At 37.1% G+C, this 13,962-nt stretch overlaps 1 protein-coding gene across 1 annotated transcript in view; it reads right to left on the bottom strand.

The window, feature by feature from the left end:
* The window catches only part of LOC128739159 (uncharacterized), a 247,517-nt gene that overhangs the window by 158,693 nt on the left and 74,862 nt on the right, over nt 1-13,962 (bottom strand). Inside the window, exon 3 of the mRNA XM_053834580.1 lies at nt 7,424-7,574. The gene's annotated coding sequence lies outside the window, so the exon portion shown is untranslated. The remainder of the gene's footprint in view (nt 1-7,423; nt 7,575-13,962) is intronic.

The following is a 13,962-nucleotide window of genomic DNA, read 5'->3' as shown; positions in this document are numbered from 1 at the left end:
TTACTATACTGGGACTGGGTACCATTTTGTGAAAACGAAAATAGAAGTGTAACGTTTGAATGAAAGATTTCAAATGCGAATAACTACTAAACTACTGAACGAAACTGAACGATTTATTTGTCGTTGGATAGATAAAATGACCAGCAATTTTATGGATGGGTGAAAGAGCACTTTTAAGGAGGGCGTAAGAGGGGGGGGGGGGCTCCTACACAAATGCAACACAAATTTCCTCCAAACTCGAGAACTAATCAAGCAAATGGAACCAAATTTGGCATGTAAAGGTTTCAGAAGCCAAGAATTTTTTCTGTGATAAATTGAGACCCCTTCCCTCTTTTGGAGGGGAGGGCTCCCATAGAAATGAAATTCAAATTTACTCATAACTCTAGAACTAATCAAGCAAAAGGAACCAAATTTGGCATGTAAGGGGTTTTGGAGGCAAGAATTTTTTCTATAGTGAATTTAGGCCTTTGCCTTCTTTGAGAAGGGGGATCCCATACAAATGAAATATAAGTATCCTCATAACTCGAGAACTTATCAAGCAAATGGAACCAAATTTGGCTTGTGGGTGTTTTTGGAGACATGAATTTACGATGCTTTGAGACCCCTCACCCCTGTGGTACGAGGATAAGGATTCTCATACAAATAAAACAGAAATTTTTCCGAAATTTCCCGAAGGCCGTAACTTTCTAGATAGCCTGCAGAGCAAGGTACAGCTTGTATAAGAATGCTACATATACGCTAGCGCCACGTAGCGAGTCAATTCTGCGCTATTTTCCATACCATCTTGAAGGCGGCAGTCATTTGGGTAACCTTCTCGAAGACCGTAACTTTCTAAATAGTCAACAGCGCAAGATATGGCCTGCATAAGAGTACTATATATACACTAGCGCCAGGTAGTGAGACAATTCTATAATCCATACAATCCGACGAAAAGCCCTTGATCTGATAAACAACTTTGTCGAAGACACCAACGTTCTATACGGTCAGGATCACGAGTTATTCCATGTCGGAACCAATTATGTCAATTCGTCCACTTTTTTACGTCCAAAACTTGAATTAACGTCCTCTCGTTTTACGTCCAAAATTTGAATTAACGTCCTCTCGTTTTACGTCCGAAATTTGAATTAACGTCCACTTTTTTTACGACCGATTTGATTTACGTCCCCCCAGTAGTGGACGTAAAACGAGATTTGAGTGTACTAAAGCCATCTTAAAATACTTCACAATTTGGCTGATAAACTCCCTCCCAAAATTCCTCATAAAATCCCTGCAAAATCCATCACAGAATTTCTCACAATAATCACAAAATCCCTTGCTGTGTTCGAGCGCAAAGTGCTGCGGACGATATTTGGCGGAGTACAAACTGAAAGCGGAGAGTGGTGGAGGCGTATGAATCACGAGCTACAGGCACTGCTTGGGGAGACTCCCATCGTACATCTAGCGAAAGTGAGCAGGCTACGGTGGGCCGGACACGTCATAAGGATGCCGGACGACAGTGCGACGAAAATAGTCCTCTTCAACAACCCCACCGGCACCAGGAACAGGGGGGCCCAACGTGTACGATGGCTCGACCAGGTCGAAATCGATTTGCGACTTATGAGACGACTAGGAAAATGGCGACGAGTGGGCCAAGACCGAGTTGAATGGAGACGAGTGCTTGAAACAGCACGAGCCACCCCGGCTCTATGCTGCTGAAGAAGAAGAAAAATCACAAAATCTCTCCCAAAATCGCACACAAGTCGCTCAAAATTCTTTCCAAAATGTTTCACCAAATTCCTCACAGAATTTTTCACAAAATGGCTCATAAAATCCTTCAGAAAAGACTGCAAGTTCTATCTCAAAATTCCTCATAAAATCCCTCAACAAAAGTCTTAAAACATCCTGCCAACAGCCCTTCAAAATCCATTACAAATTGCTTCTAAAAACCCTTGCAAAACATCACAAACTTCACCCATAATCTCCCACAAAATCTGCATCTTTCATCTCTCGAAACTTCCTGTACAAAATCCCGCGTTAAATTCCTTACAACAGACTTACCAAGAATTTGCTGGAGATTTTTTGAGGGATCGCATGAACGTTTTTTGGGGATTTTGTGGGGAAACTTGGACGGATGTTGGAAGGATATTTAAAGGAATCTTGTGAGAGATTTAATACGGAATTTTGTACAGGAAGTTTTGCAAGATTTTGAAGATTTTGTAGGAAATTATGGATAAAGTTTGTGAAGTTTTGCAAGAGTTTTTAGAAGCAAGTTGTAATGGATTTTGGAGGGCGATTGGAAGGATGTTCTAAGACTTTTGTGGGGTATTTTTTGAGGAATTGTGATTTAGCACTTCAAAGGCATTTTCTGAAAGATTTTGTGAGCCGTTTTGTGAAAAATTCTATGAGGGATTCGGTAGAAGATTTTGTGAAGAATTTCGAGCGACTTGTGTGGGATTTTTGCAGGGATTTTGTAATGGATATCGTGAGAGATTCTATGATGGATTTTGTGGGGATATTGCGAGCAATTTTAAATTTATGAGGGAGTTGGTATGGCAAACTGTGAAGAGTTTTATAGAGGTGTTTGTGAAGAATTTTATAAAAGCGTGTTTGTGAAGAATTTTATAACGGATTTTGTGAAGGATTTTGGAGTGTTTTCGGAGGGAATTTGTAAAAGATTTTGTAGCGGGTTTGCGGAAGATTTTGTGAGGAATTTTGAAAGGATGCTGGAAACACTTTGTGTGGCATTTTAGAGAAATTTTGTCAGAGAGTTTGCATTTCCAAACGGGAATCCGCAAATATTTGCCTCGCAGCACACTAATGCGCATAATTTTGCCAGGGCATTCGCGAAATAAAAAAGGTGGAGTATTAGGGGAACTGTGGGTAAGACGAACAGGGTGGGTAAGACGGACAGGTAGTTGATTCTACCAGTTAGGCATTAAAATTCGTAAATGTTTTGATGGGCATTCAATCATCTTGCTATCTCATGATGTCTGAACGTTCTCGTCATCATTTAGAACTTTCAAATTTTGATAAAATGTAAAAAAACTGAAAATCGGAAGTGATCCTGCGTTTGGATGTAACTTTTTTGCTATCGAAATTAAGCTTTTTGAGTGGTTTAATTCTAAAATGTTACCAATAACATGAAATATTTCGATTTAATACCTTTTCAAGTAACGTCTGCATTGAAAAAATAGATAGTTTTATTTGCGTATGAAAAATTGCGAACGCTTTAAAAAAATGTATAATGATGGGGTGAAATGGACAACTGCTAATGTGGGTAAGATGGTCAATGAACATATTATAATAAAATTGTTGATTTTGCTTTTTAGTAATATCTCATGCATATAAATGAAAATTTAACCGGCAAATGTGGCTTCAAACAAATTAGCGGCAGCCAGGCATGAAATATATTTTAAAATGCTTGTTTAGATTGCCGCTGTCAAACAATTTTCGATTGGCTGCCACTGGTGGGAGGGGGTGGACTGCCCCCTTCACTTTTGCACGTTACATCACCATATTTTACGTATTCAATTCGTTAATGGTCAAAAATAATAATATGCTCTCAGTTGGGGCGATTTAGAATACCTGTCCATCTTACCCCCACACATTGTCCGTTTCACCCGCAGCACTAAAAAAGTTCACTTTTTTGGACCATTTTTAATTCTCAAAATACACATTGAAAAACAGTTTTTTTTTAATATTTCACTAGCCGCTTTTGAAAACAATATATTGAACTGAAGTAAACTATATTTAGGTTTTATAAATCATAAGTTCTCTGTATTTTATTAGACGCTCTTCTTAACCTGTTCGTCTTACCCACAGTTCCCCTACTGCTGTATAGTATGATTTTGTGAGGACATTGGCGTCCTTTCGATGGGCTGTTGTGAAGCATTTCGTGATTGATTTAGTGTGTAGTTTTGTGAGTATTTCATGACAGTTTCTAAGCTAAATTGTGAAGGATTTTATGAAAAATTCTGTGATAAATTTTGAAAAGAAAATTGTGAAAAGAAGGATTTTATGATGAATTTCGTAAGGATTCTGGAAACACTTTGTGTGGCATTTTAGAGGAATTTTTTTAGAGAGTTTGTGAAAAATTTCGTGAGATATTTTGTAAGGGATTTTGTGAGCGATTTCGTAAGATAAATAGGCAGGCATTTGATAGGAATTTTGTAAGGCAAATCTTGAGGGATATTGTGAGGAACTTTGCAAGGCAATTTGGAGAGATTTTATGTGAGGCTTTTGAGAGAATTTATAAAAGATTTTGAGATGGATTTAGTGAGGAATTTTTGGAAGATTTTGTGGGGCAATTGTGAGTGATCTTGTGAGAGTTTTTGTTTGGAGTTTAATGAACGATTTTTTAGGGATTTTTCGAAAGGGATTTGTGATTTTGGAGGGTAATTTTGTGAGTGATTTTGTGAGAGGTTTTGTAAGCGATTTTGAAGTGATTTTAAATTTTTGTGAGGGATTTTGTGAGGTATTTTGTGAGGTATTTTGTGACAGATTTTGTGAAGGATTTCCTAAAGAAAATTTTGCGAGGCATTTGTTGAGGGATTTTGGAGAGATTTTGTGAAGGATTTAAGATAGATCTTGTGAAGGATTTTAGATAGATTTTGTGTGGAATTTTTGTAAGCATTCGGGAATTTGTGAAAGATTTTGTGAGGGATTTGGTAAAAGATTTTATGAAGGATGTTGTAAGCGATTTTGGAGAGATTTTGTGAAGCATTTTAGAGGAATTGTATGAACCATTTTGTGCTGGATTTTGTGAGGGATTTTGTGTGGATTGTTGTGCAGGATCTTGTGAGGAATTTAGTAAGAGATTTTGTAATGGATTTCAAGAGAGATTTTGGAGGGATGTTGTGAAGCATTTTATAGGTATTTTGTAAATAGTTTTGTGAGTGATTATGTGCTGAATTTTGAGTTGAATTTTAAAGGGATTTTGTGAAGGATTTCAGAGAGATTTTGTGTGGAATTTTGTGAGAAATTTTGTTTGTACAATTTAGAAGGGTTTTGTGGGGGAATGGATGAGAGAATTTATGAAAAATTTTGTAAGGGATTTGGTAAAAGATTTTGTGAAGGATGTTGTAAGCGATTTTGGAGAGATTTTGTGAAGAATTTTATGAGGTATTTGGTCAGCCATTTTGTGCTGTGACGAAATTTGTGTGGGTTGTTGTGTACGATTTTGTGAGGAATTTAGCAGAGGATTTGTAAAGTACCCTGTGAGGGATTTTAAGAGAGATTTTGGAGGGATTTTGTGAAGCATTTTAAAGCAATTTTGTAAGAAATTTTGTGAGTGCATTTGTACTGAATTTTGAGCGTGTTTTGTGAGGGATTTTATAAGGGATTTGGGAAAGATTTTAAAAGAAATTTTACGAGGGATTTTGTGTGTATGATTTCACGGGTGATATTAACGAAAGAGTAGCAGTGAGCAGATAGTATAGTAATGAGTAGTAAATAGTGAGTACCCAAGTAACAATTTTACTTGGCAGTTGACTTTACTTGAATTTTATAAAAGTTTTTTTGCGGTATTAATCACTACTTTTGGTTTTATTATGGTATTACGGAATTCCAAAAGGAAACGAGCCAAAACACACGTATAACTAACTATAAAACCTTAATAAAACTGTTAATGAAGCAAACTTATTGCGGTAGCTTATATTACCACAATAAAACTAGCTGGCTGCATCACGCCTCTTATAAACGCACCGGAAGTGTGGCGTAGCAATACAATATGGTATACCAATCAAAAATGATCGGTTGCTTGTCAAACCCTAATAAATTTGTTAGTTTTATCGTGCTTTCAAAACGGTAACAGCCTGTCGAATTAGCATAGTGTTTTGCGAAAAAAAGTTAGTAACAAATGGTTTTCCTGCCACAGGAAGCAACCGAAATGATATTGCTAGAATTGGAGATATTGCCAAACTTCAATGGCGCGTTGATTTTATCCTTCTATCATATCAATAGGCACGATAAAATTTAATGCGCTTATGCTGCAAACCAACGGAGATTGTTCGAAATTTATTAGTTCTGGTGGAGCTCATAGTTTTATTAGCGGTATATGAAATTGGTCATGAAAACCACTAGAGGAACGTAATAAAACCTGGCATTGTTACTTGGGTAGTGAGTAGGGAGAGGAAAGTAGGGAGGATGGAGGAGGGAGTAGGAAGTAAAACGCCGAGTGCAGAATTATACTAGATGGCGCGCCTTCTGAATAATGCTTTTGTTCGAATTTCTTTGAAAGTTTCGGTAAAAACTATAAATAGTACAACAAAAATAAAATCCATATGTTCCTTTTTCTGTTCCTTTTTGATAGTAATAATTGATAAGCCATGTGGACAAATGTCGGAGAAATTGAATGTGCCATATTGGTAAATTGTTGGGGCTCGCCACCGTGAAATTCCATATGTTATTACATATTGATAAATGTTGGAGAACTTTAACTTGCATCAAACAAAACGTTTACCTCAATCAATCATTCTAAAATCAATAGTCGCTATTTTGGGTCAAGCCGAAGCTAAGGAGCACCGTCTAAAAATACTTCGAAAACGGCGGAGGTAATAAATTAACAATAAACTCTACACTGATTTGTACGTCACGTCCTTCCAAGCGCGAAGCAGTTCGTTTGTGCAGTTTGCTCCTTGCATCGTGGTTCGAAATGCTCGGGGTGTGTTCCTATCGTTATCGTTCCGTCATTGCATTGCCGATTCGCTTTGTTTTGGTTCTCGACTTCCGGCTCCGGGTTGTTGGTGATTGATGTGAAATACTGCGAAAGGTGATTAGGCTACCGAATGGGTTTCTTCAAGATTACTGTTCCATTTCCGGTAGGAAATTACGTTTTCAAAAGTCAAGAGTATGGAAAAGTTATTGCTAAATAAATATGCACTGCCCCTTTCGAACTATACTTCAGTTGAAAACGATCTATAAAGCCAAATCCACAAAATGTCTACCTCCAGTTGAGGGAATCGAGGTGTAATTCCAGAATAAGCCCTTTTATTATTATTTTTTGACCTGTTATGACATATGACACAAAACAGAAAGGTAAAAATCGCTTGCGGGAATCGCTATTTATAGAATATTAACCAACAGTTTGGGATGAATTGTCAGGTTTAAATCAAAATAAACTCCAGTAATGCACACACTAGCCCCTGAATTTTTCTGTCATCCTTAATCTGACAGAAATTTATTTCCGTCGTAAAAAGCACTCACATTGTCGAGCGGCTACCGTTGCCGCAGTGTACTGTCGTTGTCGTCGCATCCGCATCGTCGGCCGCGTCACAGCTCACAGCCGAGCGCACTCAACACGTTGCGAAGGGATAATGAACCCTGTTATGTTTTCTATGGCCCTACCCCCATAAACCATTCGGAGATCCGAATGTGGTACTGCCATGGGTTATGGATAAATGATATGGTGTCGGTGATGATAAAACACCCTATATCTGTAGCTTACTTTTGTGATGCGCCTAGTCGATAAGCGGATTGCCTTCGTGGGGGCGATCCTGAATCCGGTTTCGGTGGCAATGCTTTACGACCGATCATATCGTCCGGGGGTGCGATGCTGGCGATGGCGGTGGCGGCGGTGATGGGGATGCGGGAACAATCTGAAACGGAGAGTGAAAAAGCACTCTGTTAGGCCGGGATCGGTATTAATCAAAGAGATCTCATTCTTCGGAGGCGGACTTTCTGGGCTTGTTATGTTGTGTGGTAGTAACGTGTCGTAAATATTGATGGAGGTCGCATTTGTTTGACTGCCAATTTTCGGATGCTACCAGTTTGTTTCCATCGTTCCGTTCCATAACTGGCCCGGCCACGCCGGCAGGGCAGACCGACCGGTGCGGTGATGTCAGACAGGGGGACGGTACCACAGTAAAATTGGCAATTTCGTTGACGCTTGTTCCCGGTCGTGCCTCGGTTGCGATTTTCTAGCTGGAACATTACTGCTAACTGGGTTTTGATAGACAAATAGCATCCTTCGGTTTCCGATGGGTTTGAAATCGTTATTTAAGGTTGTTCGACCTAATAAAAGAACTCCGAACAGATTGGTTTTGGTTGCGGATTTGAAGAAAAAACTTCCCAATCTGTCTGTGGTTAGATTTCTTGATTATTATAATAATGAGTCAATTTCAAGCAATTTAGCCTAACCGTTGCCTAATCAGACGAATAATTGGTCAATTATCACGGACTCTCTTAAACAGTAATATCGTTTTCTTTTATCTGCACTTGGATGTATGATAAAGTATGATAGATATAATCACTGAATAAATGGCTATTATGTCCTATTAAGATAAATGTGCAGAAAACAGTTGACGGAATATTTATTTTGTCAGTTAATACATTTTGCGGGGTTTGACTTATAATAACTCCGTTTAAAGCTTTTATGTTTTCTATTTTGTGGAACGGCATGAAATCTAGAACGGAACGACAATCATCGTCACATTAGTTCAGATCGATAAATTGTTTGATTACCATAAATAAACCGCATTCAAACTACAAAGGAATAGATATATTAGCTTTCACAATGAACTCGGCAGCCAATTGAGTAAGAGCGTTCTGTTAATGCCAGATTAAACGAACCAGGCACGACAAAATGAGTTAATTATCATCTGTTTTCAAATTGAATTTCCTCCCTGCCGGTCTGCACCACCGGTGAGGATCAAATTTCATTAACAACACTCTAGTGCATACATCTCTTCGATTTCATTGATCATAAACTATAACCCTCACGGAATTGTGTAATTGTTTATAAACCGTAAAATGGATATTATATGCACACCGGTCGTTCTGCTTGCGGGAGCCACAGCTTTATTGGCAATTAATGAAAAATAAATAAATAGGGTGGACTAGTTATAAAATTCAGTGTAGTTTTTCAATATGTGGATTATAGAAAATCATGTTATAGTTGACATCAAATACGACGGTAACCACACACTATTATCGGTTCTAGTGATTTTAGTCGATTGCAATTAGTCATGAATTCACGGAAGGTAATTTTAGTTATGAAAATCGTCATAAAAGTGCCATACAACTGTTGTCGAAAGGCATATAAATTTTTACTATTTTTCTAACTGAAATTGGCCTAAGTTTGAGCCATTGGAGGAGGAAACAATTCCTTCTATCTTGAATGTTCTTTTAATACGATTGCTGTCTCACTTTAAGTTCCTTAATTCTTCGTTATCTATCCTTTTAACTCACTAACGCGGAACGATTGAGTGAGTTGACCGATGTGTGGCGAAGCGTATAAACAACTGCGGATTATTCTCGTGAGCTCCGACATTGCGCCTGCCAGATAACTCCCGTCGAATGACTGTAAATGCTGCACCCTCACGAGATCTCACGCTCTAGTGAGTGAAACTCGGAACTAATTTAACTAGCAATGTAACTTCTACAAAATTATTCTGAAACTTGGCTGCTGGCTAGCTATAATCAGCGGATTTCAAAATATACGGGCAATGCTACTTTAATAACATTACGGGGCTATTGCAACGATTCTACTGACTGAGTCTATTAGCAGCACTGCACAGTGGTCAAATTTTGAAAAAACGCGGACATTAGCAATTGGGTAAAAATACGTAATTTTTCAAGGATGGTGTCTTCGAAGAAGTTTAATAATAAGATATAACGCATCTTTCTGTACTGTTAGGGTGACCGTGAATTCACCTATTAGGGTGATACGAACTTTTGTTTTATAAAATAATTTCAAACAAATTTTTTTTCTTCAAAAAGTTACAGAACATACTAAAATAAGCAACTTTGCTGAAGACATTAACTATCTATCTCTTACCGGTTGCGAAATATAACGATGTGTTAAAAAGGAGCGCTTAAAAATCAATTATGCATGCTCAATAATTTGGCACACGATTTTTTTACTGCTTTCGAGTGCTCTACAAAGTTATTCAGTATGCTAAAATACACATTTTCGCTGAAGACTGTTTGTCGCTAGGACTCATATTTAATAAGTTATAAAATAAACGAAAAAAAATTGCAATATTCAAAATTTTTTTTTTTAATTTCGGGCAGCTTCACACAAATCAGACAACCATTAGGTGAAAGTACTATATTTTATCCATAAAAAAAAATATTTCCATCAGGAGCACTGCAAAGGAATCTCAGAAAATTCAATTGAAAAATGTGTTATTTTTTGATAAAAATTTTTTATAACTCATTAAATATGCACCTTCGTGAAAAACAAAAAACAGTCTTCAGAGAAAATGTGTATTTTAGCATACTGAATAACTTTGTAGAACATTTGAAAGCAAGAAAAAAGTTGTGTGCAAAGTTATTGAGCATTATTGATTTTCAAGTGCTCTTTTTTGGCACATCATTATATTTCGCAACCGGTAAGAGATAGATAGTTCCTATTTTCAGCAAAATTGCATATTTTAGTATGCTCTGCAACTTTTTGAAGAATGCAACATTTATTGTAGCCGTATTTTGATCGTGTCGCCATCGCCATTTAATCTATATGCTCGTTTATTTTTAACTAGCTGACCCGACAAACTTCGTATTGCCACAAATTAAACTATGTTGTACATAAATCGTGAATCTCGGATGACCTTTGTCACAATCTCGAATTTTGCAAGTTTTTGAGGAGTTCATGGGTGTTTTAATATACAAATTTTCCTCACAGTAAAGTAGAAAACAACTCCCCCCATTGCTTAGCCTGATAAAATAAAGCGGATAGCATTTAAATATTCGCCATCATTCCAAACCATTTCGCCGTATTCCATTTTGCGGAGCACCAGTTCTCGGTTGACCATAACGCGGAATATAAAGTTTCGCAGAATACCATTTCGCGAAAAAACCTTACGCAGGATGTACCATTTCATGGAAAATCTCTTCGTAGAAAGTACCATTTCGCAGGGGTGACCCAACTGAAGGAAAGTAATAGAGGTCAGTAGATCTAGGAAAATAAATAAACCTAGATAGAGGTGATCTCTACGGGGGGCTGCCCCCCGCAGCGGCCGGCGCTTCCGACGGCAGGTCGCCGGCAACACTCGCGGCCTATGGCCGACTCGCGCTGAATTATCTAATGTTACTATTGATAGTTTTTGGTGGTCTTGTTATTGATTAATGTTTCATGAGTCTAAAATTTCTCAAGGTTGATTAGTTTTTGAGTTACGCAAAAATTTCTATTTTATTTGTATGAGAGTCCTTATCCCCCTACTACAGGGGTGAGGGGTCTCAAACCACCGTTAAAAAAATTCCTGCCTCCGAAACCCCCCACATGCCAAATTTGGTTCCATTTGCTTGATTACTTCTAGAGTTATGAGGAAATTTGTATTTCATTTGTATAGGAGCCCCCCCTTCTAAAGTAGAGAGAGGTTTCAATTCACCATAGAAAAAAATTTTGTCTCCAAAAACACCCACATGTCAAATTTGGTTCCATTTGCTTGTTTAGGTCTCGAGTTATGAGGAAATTTGTATTTCATTTGTGTAGACGCCCCCCTTTTAAAAGGGAGAGGGGTCATTATTCCCCTCCTATAGAGAGGAGGGATCTCAATTCACCATAGAAAAAAACTTGCCTACCAAAACACCCACATGCTAAATTTGGTTCCATTCCCTTGATTAGTTCCGGAGTTATGAGGAAATTTATTTTTCTTTTGTATGGGAGTTTTGTCTTTATTTCGTCTCCTTTTCGTTGTCCTTTTGTCGTCTATTTGCTGTCTTTTCGTCGTTCTTTTGTAGAATTTTCGTCGTTTTATTGTTGTCTTTTCGACGCCTTTCCGCTGTTTTTTCTTCGTATCCATCGTGATTTTGTAATCTCTCTGTTTTATTTTTGCCGCCTTTTCATAGCCTTTTTGTCATACTTTCATTCTATTTTCGTCGTCTGTTTGTTGGTTTTCGGCTTCTGGTTTAGGCCTTTTGTCACATTTTTCGGCAGCCTTTTGCAATTTTTCCTGTTTTGGCTTCTTTTTATCTTTTGTGTTTCATTTTTTTTGTTATCTTTTCGCCATTTTTTGCTGTCATCCTATTTGTTGTCATGACAACGAAAATATTCAAAGACGATGAAAATGCAATGAAAATTTTATAAAAAGACGATAAACATACAACAGAGACTGAAGTTTTTGGAGTGTCTTAGTAGAATAACGAGACCTGGAATTAAATAAAATGAAAACTTATCCAATTTAATTCTACTATGCATATTTATTCTTGACTGATACGTATTTCGCCTACTTCCTCAGTGTCTGTTTTCGAGATCTTCGACTACGATCGTATCTGTTAAGAATAAATATGCATAGTAGAATTAAATTGGATAAGCTTTCTTTTTATTTAATTCCAGGTCTCGTATTCTACTAAGACGCTCCAAAAACTTCAGTCTCTATTGTATGTTTATCGTCTTTTTATAATATTTTCACTGCATTTTCATCGTCTGTTCGTCATTTTTTCTCCTCGACTTTTGGCATTTTTTCCCATGGCTTTTTATCATTGTTGGCATCGGTTTTGTTGCTATTTTTGTGTTGTCTTGTCTTCATTTTTTGTCAAGTTTTCATAGTCGTCTTTTGTCGCAGTTTCGTCTCTTGTTTTTATAGTCTTTTTGCAACTTCTCTTTTCTATTTTTTCGTCGTCCTGCTTGTTGTCAAGACGATAAAAATGTGGTTTTTACTGCCTTTTCGTCTATGTGTCTAACTTTTCGCCGTCGTTTTGCATGATTTGTTGTTCTTTTGGCGCTTTTAAAATGTCTTTAGTCGCTGTTTTGGCATTTTTTCATCGTATTTTTCTATTATCGTCGTATTTTTGTCGCCTTTCATCTTTCTATGCGTTGCTAGAAATTTTAATTCGTCATTTTCAGGCTTTCATTCTGTGATCGTAGTACTGGTATTTTTCTGGTTGGAGTAAGGGAAAGGCAAAATATTGTGGTTTCTTTGTCTTCGCACCTTTTTCTGTAGTGGAACTTAAAAATCTTTGACTACTGTTAAGTGAATAAGGTAGTTTTGTTTTCTTTTTTAGCTCTTTTGGCGTCTTTTGGTCGTTTTTTCAATGTATTTTTCTGTAATTTCCGTTGAATTTTTGTCCTCTTTTGTCAAATCTTTTTTGTCATCTTTTATTTATTTATTTGTTTATTTGCAGTCAATCGTGTGTTATCGTATTTAAACCATCTTTTCATTACTTTTTCGTTGATTTTCATTGCTTTGGTCTGTAACTAAGTAGTCCCAAAAATTAAAAACTGTTGAACATTTAAGCCCTCAGAAAACACAAAAAAATAGATAAAAGATGACCAAATTACGAAAAAATATAGTGAAGAGATGGCAAAAAGACGGAGTAAACTCCTTAAATTCGAGATTGAAAAACAACGAAAAAGTGTTGCAAATATGGCGAAAATACAATGAACAATTGAGCAGAGAATTCGATGGAAGACTACAAAAATATGGCAAAAATTATATAAAAAAGTACGATTTTAAAATACACCAAAACTTCAAAAAAATTAATACACTTTTTATGTTTGACAGTAGTGAAGAATTTTGTAGTTTTGTCCTACTTTCTTCATATTTGCAATTTTTTTTCTCATCTCTCCCACACATTTTTGTCGTCTTTTTATATTCCTTTTGCCGTCTTGTTCGTTGTTTTTGACCTCCGCTTATGGGTTTTTGACGTAGGACTACGTCTTTGTTTACTATACTGGGACTGGGTACCACTTTATGAAAACGAAAATAGAAATGTAACGTTTGAATGAAAGATTTCAAATGGTAATAGCTACTAAACTACTGAACGAAACTGAACAATTTATATGTCGTTGGATAGATAAAATGACCAGCAGTTTTATGAAGGGAGTAAGAGAGCAATTTTATGGAGGGCGTAAGAGGGGAGGGGGGCTCATATACAAATGAAACGCAAATTTCCTCAAAACTAGAAGCAAATGGAACCAAATTTGACACGTGGGGGTTTTAGAAGGCAGGATCCCATGGGGGGCTCCCATACAAATGATATACCAATTTCCTCATAACTCTGGAACTAATCAAGCAAATGGAACCAAATTAGACATGTGGGGGC

This window comes from Sabethes cyaneus, chromosome 3, assembly GCF_943734655.1.
Source record: "Sabethes cyaneus chromosome 3, idSabCyanKW18_F2, whole genome shotgun sequence".
Classification (NCBI taxonomy): Eukaryota; Metazoa; Arthropoda; class Insecta; order Diptera; family Culicidae; genus Sabethes; species Sabethes cyaneus.
This window is presented reverse-complemented; position numbering and strand designations above follow the sequence as displayed.